Below are 11896 nucleotides of genomic sequence, written 5' to 3'. Positions count from 1 at the left end.
CTAAGCATAACATAAACTTCATGTGAATCTATAATTACAATTTGAGAAAGTTTTTTTGATGAAAAATATTAAAAATTTTTGTCAAATAATATTTTTCATACCCAATTCCTACTCTTTCAGTTTCTACGCAGACTTTTGCCATCTTTTCTTCTTCTCTTAGGAATGTTATCATCATGTAGCTAAACAATGTGGAATTTTTAACTTAAAAAGCAGAAAAAAAAAAAAGAAAAAGGATGCCTGGGTGGCTCAGTCCATTGAGCGTCTGCCTCTGGCTCAGGTCATGATCGCAGGTACCTGGAATCGAGTCCCACATCAGACTTCTTGCTCAGCAAGGAGCCTGCTTCTCCCTCTGCCTGCCACTCCCCCGGCTTGTGTTCTCTCTCCTTCCCCCTCCGACAAATAAATACATAAAATTTAAAAAAAAAAAAAAGCAAAAAATTGTAACTTAAAAAGCAAAAAGTAAAGTTTATTAAACAGTTAAGAAGTATTTATTAAATATCAAGACTATGCCAGCAACAGTGTGTCAGTATTGGAAAGTACAAAGTAGCCTACAGCATGATCTTTGTCAAGAAGAACTTTCAGTAAGGTACATATGAAATGTTAAGACAATCTTTATCCATTTATTTAATTGCAAAATATAGACCAGCCCTGTCCAATAGAAATGTAATAATGAGCCACATATGTAATTTAAAATTTCCTATTAGCCACATTAAAAAATGTGAAATTAATTTTAATAATATGTTCTAATGCAGTATATCCAAAGTACTATCATTACCACCTGTAAAACTTATTAATGAGATACTATACATTCTTTGTTTTGTACTAAGCCTTTGAAGTCTACAGTGTGTTTTACACTTACAGAGCATTTCAGGTGCTCAATAGCCTTATATGGCTAGTGGCTACTGTATTAGTCAATGAAGCTATATAGATAATTCCAGGATAAAGCAAGACATATATGCTAATAATTTTACCTAAGAAATTACATGGTCCTGGAATGAGAAAAATTATTACATTATATTTAAAGGTACATGACAAATTGAGGTATTCATTTTTAAAAACATAATTGTCTCCATTGTAATGAATAGAAAGCAGTATTTGTAAGAAATCTTGAGGATAGCAATTCTATCCTGAGTATATACCCAAGGGAAAAGGCACAAAGATTCATCAAAGGATATGAAAGAAATAGTCACAATAGCACTATTCATAATATTTCTAAACTAAAGCTACCCAAATGCCCAATAACACTGGAATGGTTGATAAATCATGACATATTCATAAGCCAGAAAATTGTCCACAAAGGAAAAGACACAGCCAATAACTACGTGCAACAATAGAAATGGATCTCACAAACACAGTGTTGAGTGAAATGATCTTGACTACTCTTCTTTTTACAACAAGTTTTAAAAGCAGACGAAACTCATCAGGGGTGTTAAAAGGTTAGGGTAGTGGTTATCTTTCCTGGGTGGTGGGGTGACTAAAATGGGGCACTATGGGGGCCTTAGGGGGGTGGTGATAATGTTCTGCTTCTTGATCTTGGTTAAACAGATGTTTTGTTTGAGAATTCACTAAGATAGACACAATTATTTTTTTCTTGTACTATGTTCTTTCTTAATAAAGCATTAAAAAATATAAAGTATAGAGTATCGTGACCCAGCAAGGCCTATTCCAGGAATGTAAGGATTATTCAACAACATTCAAAAATTTAAAAGTCCCCTATGGCTAAGAGTCTTCACGTTTTATCTTATTCTGTAAAGTGAGATTTCTCAGCCTGTCATTCTAGTTCAAATCAACATCACCGTGTGTTAAAGATGATAGTACTATTAATGATGACTGATGTCTTGGGCATTAATTCTGGATCCAATTATGGTACTTTTGAGTGCTTTGGGTGACACAAAGAAGTGAAAGTAAAATCCATGCCCTCAAGAAATAATGAAAAAGGATTATATATCATAATCAAGTGGGATTTATTCCAGGAATGCAAAATTGGCGCAACAAATGGAAAATAATCAATGCAATACAATACATTAATAGAATAAAGGGGAAAACCCACATAATCATCTCAGTAGATGAAAAAGATATATGATAAAACACAGTACTCTTCTGCAATAAAAACCTTCAACAAACTAGGAAAAGAAGGGAATTTTCTCAACCTAATAATAATAATGGCATCTACAAAAACTCATAGCTAGCATCATACTTAATTGTCAAAAACTGAAAGCATGTCCCCTACAATCAGGAACAAGACAAGAAGGTCTGCTAGAGAATTCACAAAAAAAAGCTATTAGAGACAATAAGCCAGTTCGGCAAGGTTGCAGGATATATCAATATATAAAAATCAGTTGTATTTCTTTTTTTTTTAAGACTTTTTTCTTTTTTCTTTTTTTTAAAGATTTTATTTATTTATCTGAGATATAAAGAGATAGAGAGCATGAGCAAGAGGGAGGGGAAGAGGAACAAGCAGACTCACCACTGAACAGGGAGCCCTAGGATGCAGGGCTCGATCCCAGGACCCCGAGATCATGACCTGAGCCTAAGGCAGATTCTTACCCAACTGAGCCACCCAGATTCCCCATTCAGTTGTATTTCTATATACTAGCAATAAATAATCTGAAAATGAAACCAAGAAATAAATTCTGTTTATAATAACATGAAAAGAGTAAAATACTTAGGAATAAGTTGAAAGAAGAACAAAACTTGTACAATTGTACAAAATATTGTTGAGAGAAAAAAAAAATTTAAATCAAAGTAAATGGAAAACCATCCTGTGTTAATAGGTTGGAAGGCTTAATGTTGTGAAGATGGCAATATTTCCCCAAATGATCTACAGATTGAAGGCAATCCCTATCAAAATTCAAACTTTTTTTTAAACAAACTGATCCTAAAATTCATAGAAATGAAAGGGATCCAGAAGAGCCAGAAGAAGAAACAGAAGATCAAAATGGGGGGACTCACATACCCTGATTTCAAAGCTTATTACAAAGCAATAATAAGTAATGTAAAACTTATGACAAAGGACAGTAAGTGGTACTAAGATATGTAGAAAATGGAATAGAATTTATAGTCCAGTAATAAACTCATTCATTTATGGTCAATTGATTTTTTTAATAAGGGTGCCAAGCCCATTCAATGGGGAAAGAATGATATTTTCAACAAATGGTGCTGGGACACTGGATATCCATAAGGAAAATAATTAATTGGGTCCCTATTTCATATAATATGCGAAAACTTAAAATGTAGAAGTGGAAACCATAGATCTCTTAGAAGAAGACATAGGTGTAAATCATCATGACCTTGGATCAGGCAACATTTTTTTAAATATGACACCAAAAGCACAAGCAACCAAAGGAAAAATAGATAACCTGAATTTTGTAAAAATTAAAAATGTCTATGCATCAAAGGACAGCATCAAAGGTAAAATCTGGGACAGCCCCAGTTAATTTAGGACAACTGGTCACCCTATCCATAGTTCACCCTTCTCTTTTGTAGATTTGTTTCATTTGGCTTTCAGTTCTGCTTTCTTTTTCCTGAGTCTTTGTTGTAGCTCCAGTAAGGGAGAGGCTACATTATCCTTTATTAAGCCTGGGCCAAATGGTCTGCGTTGCCAGCTGAGAATTAAAATTTCAAGATCATTGAACTTTGTCACAAGAGGTTTAATGCTATGTGCAAAGAGCAGCCAGACAGGCAGCTCTGGTGATCACAGTGGTGCTAGGTGGGGCAAGGTGGGCACTGGAAGAAATACAATTGCTAGACCAAACGTCCAAGGTGTTGTCTGAGGGTTACAAAGGCCTGGAGTGGAAGAAGTTAATGCCACAAAGCAAGACACTGGTGGTTAATCTGACTACACGTTAGAATCACTTGCCAACCTTTAAGAAGTAGTGCCCAGGTCCTACCTAAACTAATTAAACCATAATCTCTGAGACATCTCTCTTTTAAGGTCCCAAAGTAATTCTGATGTGCAGTCAAGGTTGAGAACCACAGGTCTGTCAAGCCTGTGAAGCCAGCAGCCAGAGAAATCTTGTGGCAGCAGTTGCTCCAAGGAATTCCAAGAGACTTCTGCTTTTCAGCGGCTGCAGCTACTAACATCTTTTAGTCAATCCCACAGAATGTAAAGGGTCTGTTCTAGTCTCTGCTCAGGCTCCTTCATTCATGTTAACTGTAGTAGGGGCACTTTCCTCGAATGAGTGGAGGAAAATCTGATACGGAGGCAAGGTAGGGACTCAGCAAGATTTGAGGGGTGCTCAGGAAGGTCTCCTATCCCCAAAGTGTCTCCTTTAGCACTATAATTTATGCCTGCAACTCCAATCACTATAGGTTGCTTTAGTACAGAAGTTGCAAATCCAAATGCCTCTAGAGATAGACAAATGAATGCAGTCTTTAGGTATCTCAGTTCCAGATTCTTGAAAAAGTATAACTGACCCAGTTTAGATTGATTACTATTGATTATTACTTTCAGTTCAATCTGGTATGTCCAATTATTATGACTGCTCATTCCAAAAACTGTAAATGAGATAAGTTTCTCTACCAAGGCGGTGTGGGAGAGGAATCACCCCAAAATATGTCTACCATAGACAACAGCAACTCTATAGATCTGCCTTGTACAATAATTAGCTACTAGCCCCATATGGATATTTTGATTTACATTTAAATTAATTGAAATGAAATAACATTAAAAATTCAGATCTTTAGCCACAATAGCCTCATTTCAAATGTTCAATTGCCATAAGTGGTTAATGGCTACTGTCTTGTATAGCATAAAACATTTCTACTTTCCCAGAAAGTTCTATTGGACAGACCTGTTATAGATGGCCCCAAAAAATCAACAAAATCTGGAAAATTTCTAAGAACCTTAATGAGATAACCAATATTTAGCTTTTGCAATCTTTCCCCCATTCCCAACCCACCAATCAAAAAAAATTATGCAAATTATTTCTGTTCTAGGCCTCCTACTTTTCTGACAAGAAACCTAAATTCTTATCCCACAATGATTAATCCCCTAGTTTAGTCACTATCCCTCCCCTCAATCCTCAATCCTGCTGCTTGCTTGAGCTTTTGTTTTCTGTTTTTCTCAACAAATTTCTTCAAGGAACACTTTAGACTTGCCACTGCTATACCTCACCATCCACCATTTATTTTACTAATTGTAATCTGGCTTCTGCCTTCACTTTTTTACTAAAGCTATTCTCTCTAGTCTAAGGTCACTAATGACTCCCAACTGGCAACCACAATGAACTGTTCTCAGTTCTCACTGTCATGCGGCTGTCTGTAGCGCTTGGCATTGTCACCAATCCCCTTGGTTGTGATCATTACCCAAATAAGGGAGAGTAAATGGTGCAGGTGCACCACCTGCTTGAAGTCTAGGCTGCTGGAAATCAGGAAGAAGTGGACCCCTTAGACGGGACGCTAGGGAGCAAGCAGGAGGCAAGGGAATGAAGGAAACAGTGTCAGCCAAGGTCTCCTGGGAAGGAAGTAATAATGTTAAGGCTGAGTCCAAAAGAAGCACAACTGAAGTGATTTGGAGTTGGAGTTCTTGTCCAGAGGTTGCAACCAGGAGAGAAGATGATACATGGTTGTGTGCCTAGCACAGAAAACACTATATAGATCTTGCCACTGGGTCCAGGACTGGTGATTGAGGGAAGGAATCAGAGCAGGAAACTCAGGGCCCGGCGGAAGAAATCAGGGGCGAGACTCCCGATCTGCACACCTGAAAGCTCTCAGCGGGATGTCAGCAAATCGTGGCAAGCTTGATGGGCACTATCCCCTTCCAAGGGGACTCTGGGGGAGGCTGGAGTAGACAGCCTCAACTTCCTTTAATCAACAGTGGGAGAAAAGTGGGACCAACAGCAAACACTGCATGCAGGGAAGCAGAGAAAGGCTGGAGAAGGAAGAAGAGCTCACCAGCTCCTCCATTTGCCAGCATCAAGGAATTGTCAGAGAGCTGCCTCAGTGCTCCTCCTGTCCCGATTTCTCCCTTCTCTAACTCCTTCACTGGCCCCTTTTTACTGCCCCGGGGCTCTACACTTGTCTTCTCATTCCCCCAACCACAGCCTAGGCCACACCCCTCTGGTATTTCTCTGTATGGAGGTCTCCCCTGGCCCACCAGCCTTTCTGTCAGAATCTCTAAGGGAGAGAGCTTGTTGGACATCCAGAATCTCAGACTTACTGAAACTGCATTGGCGTTACAGTCAAGTCTGGGATGCCCTGCTGTGTTCCACTCTTCACCTTCCTGCTGGGTTAACTTTCTGCAAGTGCAGCTTTAATCTGTTACTTAAACCCTTCAGAGTTTCCTGATGGTCTATTAAATTGAATATACACTTTTCACCATGCCCTTTAAAACCTTTCACAACTTGGCCTCTACGACCTTCCAGATCCCTGACCACCCAAAACCATCTGTGAAAACCATGAATCAGTCAAGTTGAACCCCATCCTTTTTCTGTACCTGGTCCAGAGTATAGGGTGGGGATGAGATGCAGATTCGTTTTGTTGTGTAAATGTGTAGTTTGCACTTTCTGTGTGCTTGGTATACAACCTTGTACCTCTTCTCTCCCTGTCCTGAAACCACCAAATCCCCACTTTCTTGCCTTTGCTCAGATTTTTCCCTTTGCCTGATGAGTCTCCCCTCCTGGTCCCCCACGATATCTTTGTCTACTGAATCCAAGACCAAACTCGAATGCATGCTCTTGAACAAAATTCCATATGTGGGTAAGGCAGAGGTGATCCAGGTGCCAGTCTGGCTCCAGTCCTGACTGTGTGCATCCTTGGGAATGGGACTATGTTCTAGGTGCCTCAGTGTCCTAATCTAAAAATTAGTGAGACCAAAACCAACTTGCTGGATTGTTGAAATGATTAAATAAAATTGTGTCTCTTTTAAACATCCCTCTTCATTGCAAAAGGATTTGACAGGAAATGAACTAATATAGGAAACATGCCCAGCCCTATTCTCTTCCTTCATTCCAATCCTCTCTGCCCCGAATGTGTCATATCCCCCTTTGAGAGTCCTCCAGCTCTTTGCACATGTTTTAGGACCATTACGTCATTCCACTTTATGAAATGCAAATATCACCATCATCTTTGAAATTTAATAAAATCAATTCAAGTTCACTACTCCAATCTAGTGCTCTGCCTTATATTTTTGCAAATTCTCAGGATGTACATTCTCCTGCTTTCTGTTGGTTCTGAGTTCTTTCATCCTGATTACGTCTTACACTTCAGGATGTTCAAAAACTCCCCAACCAACATTGGCATTAGGTGAAGAATGTCAGGGCAGCTGTAATTTACAACACAGTGTGGATTTTTTAAAAAAAGATTTTGTTTATTTATTTGACTGAGAGAGAGAGACAGCCAGCGAGAGAGGGAACACAAGCAGGGGGAGTGGGAGAGGAAGAAGCAGGCTTCCCAGTGGAACAGGGAGCCTGATGAGGGCCTCGATCCCAGGACCCTGGGATCAGGCCCTGAGCTGAAGGCAGACGCTTAATGACTGAGCCACCCAGGCACCCCTTGATGTGAATTCTTAAAAAAATACATACAGGGGTGCCTGGGTGGCACAGTGGTTAAGCGCCTGCCTTTGGCTCAGGGCTTGATCCCAGCGTTGTGGGATCGAGCGCCACATCAGGCTCTTTCGCTGTGAGCCTGCTTCTTCCTCTCCCACTCCCCCTGCTTGTGTTCCCTCTCTCGCTGGCTGTCTCTATCTCTGTCAAATAAATAAATAAAAATCTTTAATAAAAAAAATACATACAAAGTTTATTAAAAATAGATTGCAAATGACATACAGTAGGAATGGAACACTGCAGAAGTTTTGATGATTTTTCCATAGTAATACGCAGTAGTGAAAAGCACTTTTACCTGGTTGTCCAAGGATGGCCAAATCCACTTGTTTATGGGTATTACAACCCCACCTACAAATATCCCTGCAAGTAGATATTTACATGTATTTGCATATACTTGTATGTATTTGTTATTTTCTACATATCAACAGAATAACAATTCATCTACCTCTTTTTCTTTAAAGAAAGTGTGGGTTGGGGCACCTGGCTGGCTCAGTCAGGAGAGCGTGGGACTCTTGACTTCAGGGTCATGAGTTCAAGCCCCGCATTGGGTGTGCAGCCTACTGAAAAAAAAAGAAAGAAAGAAAGTGTGGGTTTAGGCCCCACAACGCTGCCTGTATTCTCAAGATAAAATTTAAGGATAGAAGCAATTTATATTAAAGCAAAGCAGACAATTTATAATGGAATATGAGCTATCCTGTTTAAAAGTCCTTTCACTGCCCTGTCTCTGGAATTGCTCACTGGCCCCTCGCCCTGCAGCTCCAGCCTCCTACCTGCCGCCAGGCCCTGTCCTCACATCTCCCTGTGTGTTTGCCAAGGTCTCACTTCTCAGGCTCCAGAACCTCCAGTTCCCTCCTTTATTATGAAGAGCAGGTTAGCTTTCCAGTTCAAATTCCAAAGTCTCCTGAATGTGCTCTGCTGAAAAAAGCACCTTCTTGGCCCCTGAGCAGCTTGGAAGACCAGAAGGAAGCTTTAGAATTTGCCTCTGTTTTACTTTCTTCTTTCTTTTTCTTCTTCTCTTACTCTTTCCTCCTTCCTTCTTTCCTTCCTACCTTCCTTCCTTTCTTCTTTCTTTCTTTCTTTCTTTCTTTCTTTCTTTCTTTCTTTCTTTACCATGAATCTCTATCAATGAAACTAAGCTCACAGGAACTTCTTTTCTGTGATGTGAATTATGACAAAACCCTCTTAAGAAGACAAAAGACGCTACAGTGTATTGTTTTAAAAAGCATGTTTATTGAAATTTGTATTGGAACTTGTACCATAGTCATTCCCCCTTGGTAGACTATAAAGTTCTTGAGGGTAGACAGTGTCTTATTCATTTTGTATCCTTTGAAATGCTTGGCACCACGCCTGGCAAGGAGTGAGCACTCCACAATTGCTTAGCTAAATGGACTGGAGGGTTGACTATCTAACCTCTTGACTCCTCTCAGGGCTATTTAAAATGAAAGATTAGATGTATAAACCAGTCATCTTAGCCATTGTAGTCTAGATCTTTTTCAATTTCACTGAAATTTAAACAAGCTTCTAGGAAAGAGGTAATTAAAAAAAATCGAGTATGTATTGAGTACATATAATTATATGTGTGTGTGTGTGTGTATATATATATATATTTATTTTTATTTTTATTTTTTTTAAGTGTGGAAACCCAACATGGGGCTTGAACTCACAACCCTGAGATCAAGAGTCAGATGCTCTATTGACTGAACCAGCCAGGTGCCCCTCCGCATTTATATTCTATTTCCACTGTCCTTTTATTGTGAGATTGATGTCTAGTCTCTACCCTCAGGATCAATGTCTCTGGATCACATTCAATTGAAATAAGCTACTAAAATGTGAAAATTAGTTGAATACATTTTTAATGGGGTAAAGGGAAAGTTTCATTGATATTGTAGTTTACAGCATCATGTGAATTTTAAATGTTGTTAATCACGTAGAAAAATTCTTCATAATATCTACCTTTTTTCTAGTAAGTATTTGTCATAAACATTTATTAAGTCTTCCTGAGAAACATTTCAGAGAAATGTGATTTGATGTTTTGTCAATATAAATTTAAAAGATGTATCTATGAGTAAATTTTAGAAGTCTTTTTGGCAGTTGTTCCGTGGGTATAGTTAAGGGATAAATCAACAGAACTGTGTGGAGAAGGCGCATGCGCCACATTTACTCCTTTCTCGTCTCAGCAGCGTTGAAGAAACTGTGATGTTCTAAATAAAAGAATTATTCAATAAATAGAGATATCTTTTAGGACTAATTCCAATCTCTTCATTGATTTCTTAGGAACTCAGAATGTGGTTTTTACTGCCACAAATTTCCTTAAAATAGCTAATTACTTCCTTGCGCTTATAAAGTCTGATGCAGTTTGACAGGTTATGTCACTCAAGCATTTAGATTCTGATTTAAAAATTCAAACATGCAGATGTTTCTAGATAGGCTTCTCTTCTGAGTAGTTAAGTGGCTTCAGGGTGCTCCTCCGAGTTTGACACTTCTCAGAAAGACTGGCTCATGTCAGCCAAGTGCTCTAGGAGAGACCTTTGAAATATCAATATTATTATGTAGTCGGAACGGTAACTGTAAGAAAGTTAGATTAGTTACCCACCTGGAGGCATCTACGATTCGCAAACAATTACCATACTTGCACAATCACGTTGGTTTTTACAAAGGGGCTTTCATAAGGACAGAAATAAAGGCAAAACAGCAGGGAATTTCCTAGAGGTTGTCGAATTCCTGGAACCGGAATAGGAATTCAAAGCGTGTGAGAGGAAAGAAAGCGAGGGATGTTAACAGTAATGAAAGACTTTAATATTAATATTTTGTCAGTTCAGTTATATCTGCCATTGGTAATTTTGACCATTAAACAAACATTTATTGAGTACCTACTCTGAACTTGATCCGTCGCTCTTCTCTCTAACAGGGATTTTGGGTCTGCTATCTAGGACCATTGACTCTGTTGAAGAAATATCTACTCGACAGTGCTTGAGCTGAGATAATGTTAAGTCTCTTATCAAGCTGTCCCTTTCCAGTATTCTAGAATGGTCTCCAGAAGCTTCTGTTTGTAGTTGTTAAACTATTGTTCTGTTCCCCAGGGGTAGAGAGCCTCTGATAGTTAGCTAAACCCAGGCTTATTTTCAAACCAATTAAGGGAAGAGAGGCCTTCTCTTAGCTATCAGTGTGGCAAGATTGGACATCAGACATTAAGAAGACTGGTGGCCAACCCTTGTCAGCACACGTATTTGCATTTCTACAGGCAAAGGGTTGGAAGCTGACCATATCAGAAAGGTCACTTTGTTATCAGTGAAACATTGGTATTATTTTGTGATAATGTTTATTTTCAGTTAATGTTATTCCGCTTTTTAATGATCATAACTGTTAAGTATGTGCATGGTTAATTAGAAATGACTTTTAATTAAGTATATCATTATTAATTTAGTGTATATCATTATATATTTACATTGATCTGATTTCAGGCTCCATAATTTTCTACTAAGCCATTGCCAAATGACATATACTTTTGAAAATACCTCACATTTGCTGTATGGTAACATTTACTTAATTACATGCTCCCATTGCATCACTACTGTTTATGCTGGGCAGTATCGGGTATGGACAGGGAGAATGGCTGTTTGGTCCCTGAGCCTAGGCAAGGGGCCTCTCCAGTGAAATCAGGGGCTCTGAGACTCGTGACTATTGTGACCTTAAACACTGCCCCTCTTGGGAGTCCCTTCTGTTTGCTCACCCTGCTTTTCTTGAGCAATGGCCCAAAGCCTTCTAGGCCACTTCTCTAAGATCAACTCCCAGGCCCCCAAGGAGCCCTCCGATAAGCTCCTCTCATTGGAAAAATCCCTCCTACCCTACTCTCTGTTTCCCTCCCAAGCATTGTCTTCCTTCATGTCACCGTCTTCTCCTGTGGCACTTGCACAATAGACTTGATCATTTAGAAATTAATATGTTAATTAAAAACTGAAAATTCAGCTCTCCTTGAGAGCAGGGAAAGCTTAACTTCAAATCTTCCGTGGAGGTGAGGTGAAATATTTGCATTTCATCATTCCAGGGCAGACAAGGCTTTCATAGTAAGCAGCCTAAAAGTTCACAAACTACAGCAAAATGTTCACATAAAAGGGGATAAAGGCCATTAGAGGAGAGCCAGACATCCTCAAACTGGGAACACAGCCAACCTGAGACTGAGAGGTGGAGTGTGGGGGTGGGGAGGTGCACAGATAGAAAGTTCAACGCAGGGAACAGGAAAATTTTAAGAAATGTGTATCTGTCTCCTCCACTAGACTATAAATTCTCAATGGCAACATTCTGTTCTCAGGATCTAGTACAGTTATTAATGGATAGTAGATGTTCAATAAATG

The sequence above is a fragment of the Ursus maritimus genome, unplaced genomic scaffold (genome assembly GCF_017311325.1).
Source record: "Ursus maritimus isolate PB19 unplaced genomic scaffold, ASM1731132v1 scaffold_13, whole genome shotgun sequence".
NCBI classification, from domain to species: Eukaryota; Metazoa; Chordata; class Mammalia; order Carnivora; family Ursidae; genus Ursus; species Ursus maritimus.
Note: the sequence above shows the minus strand (reverse complement) of the source record.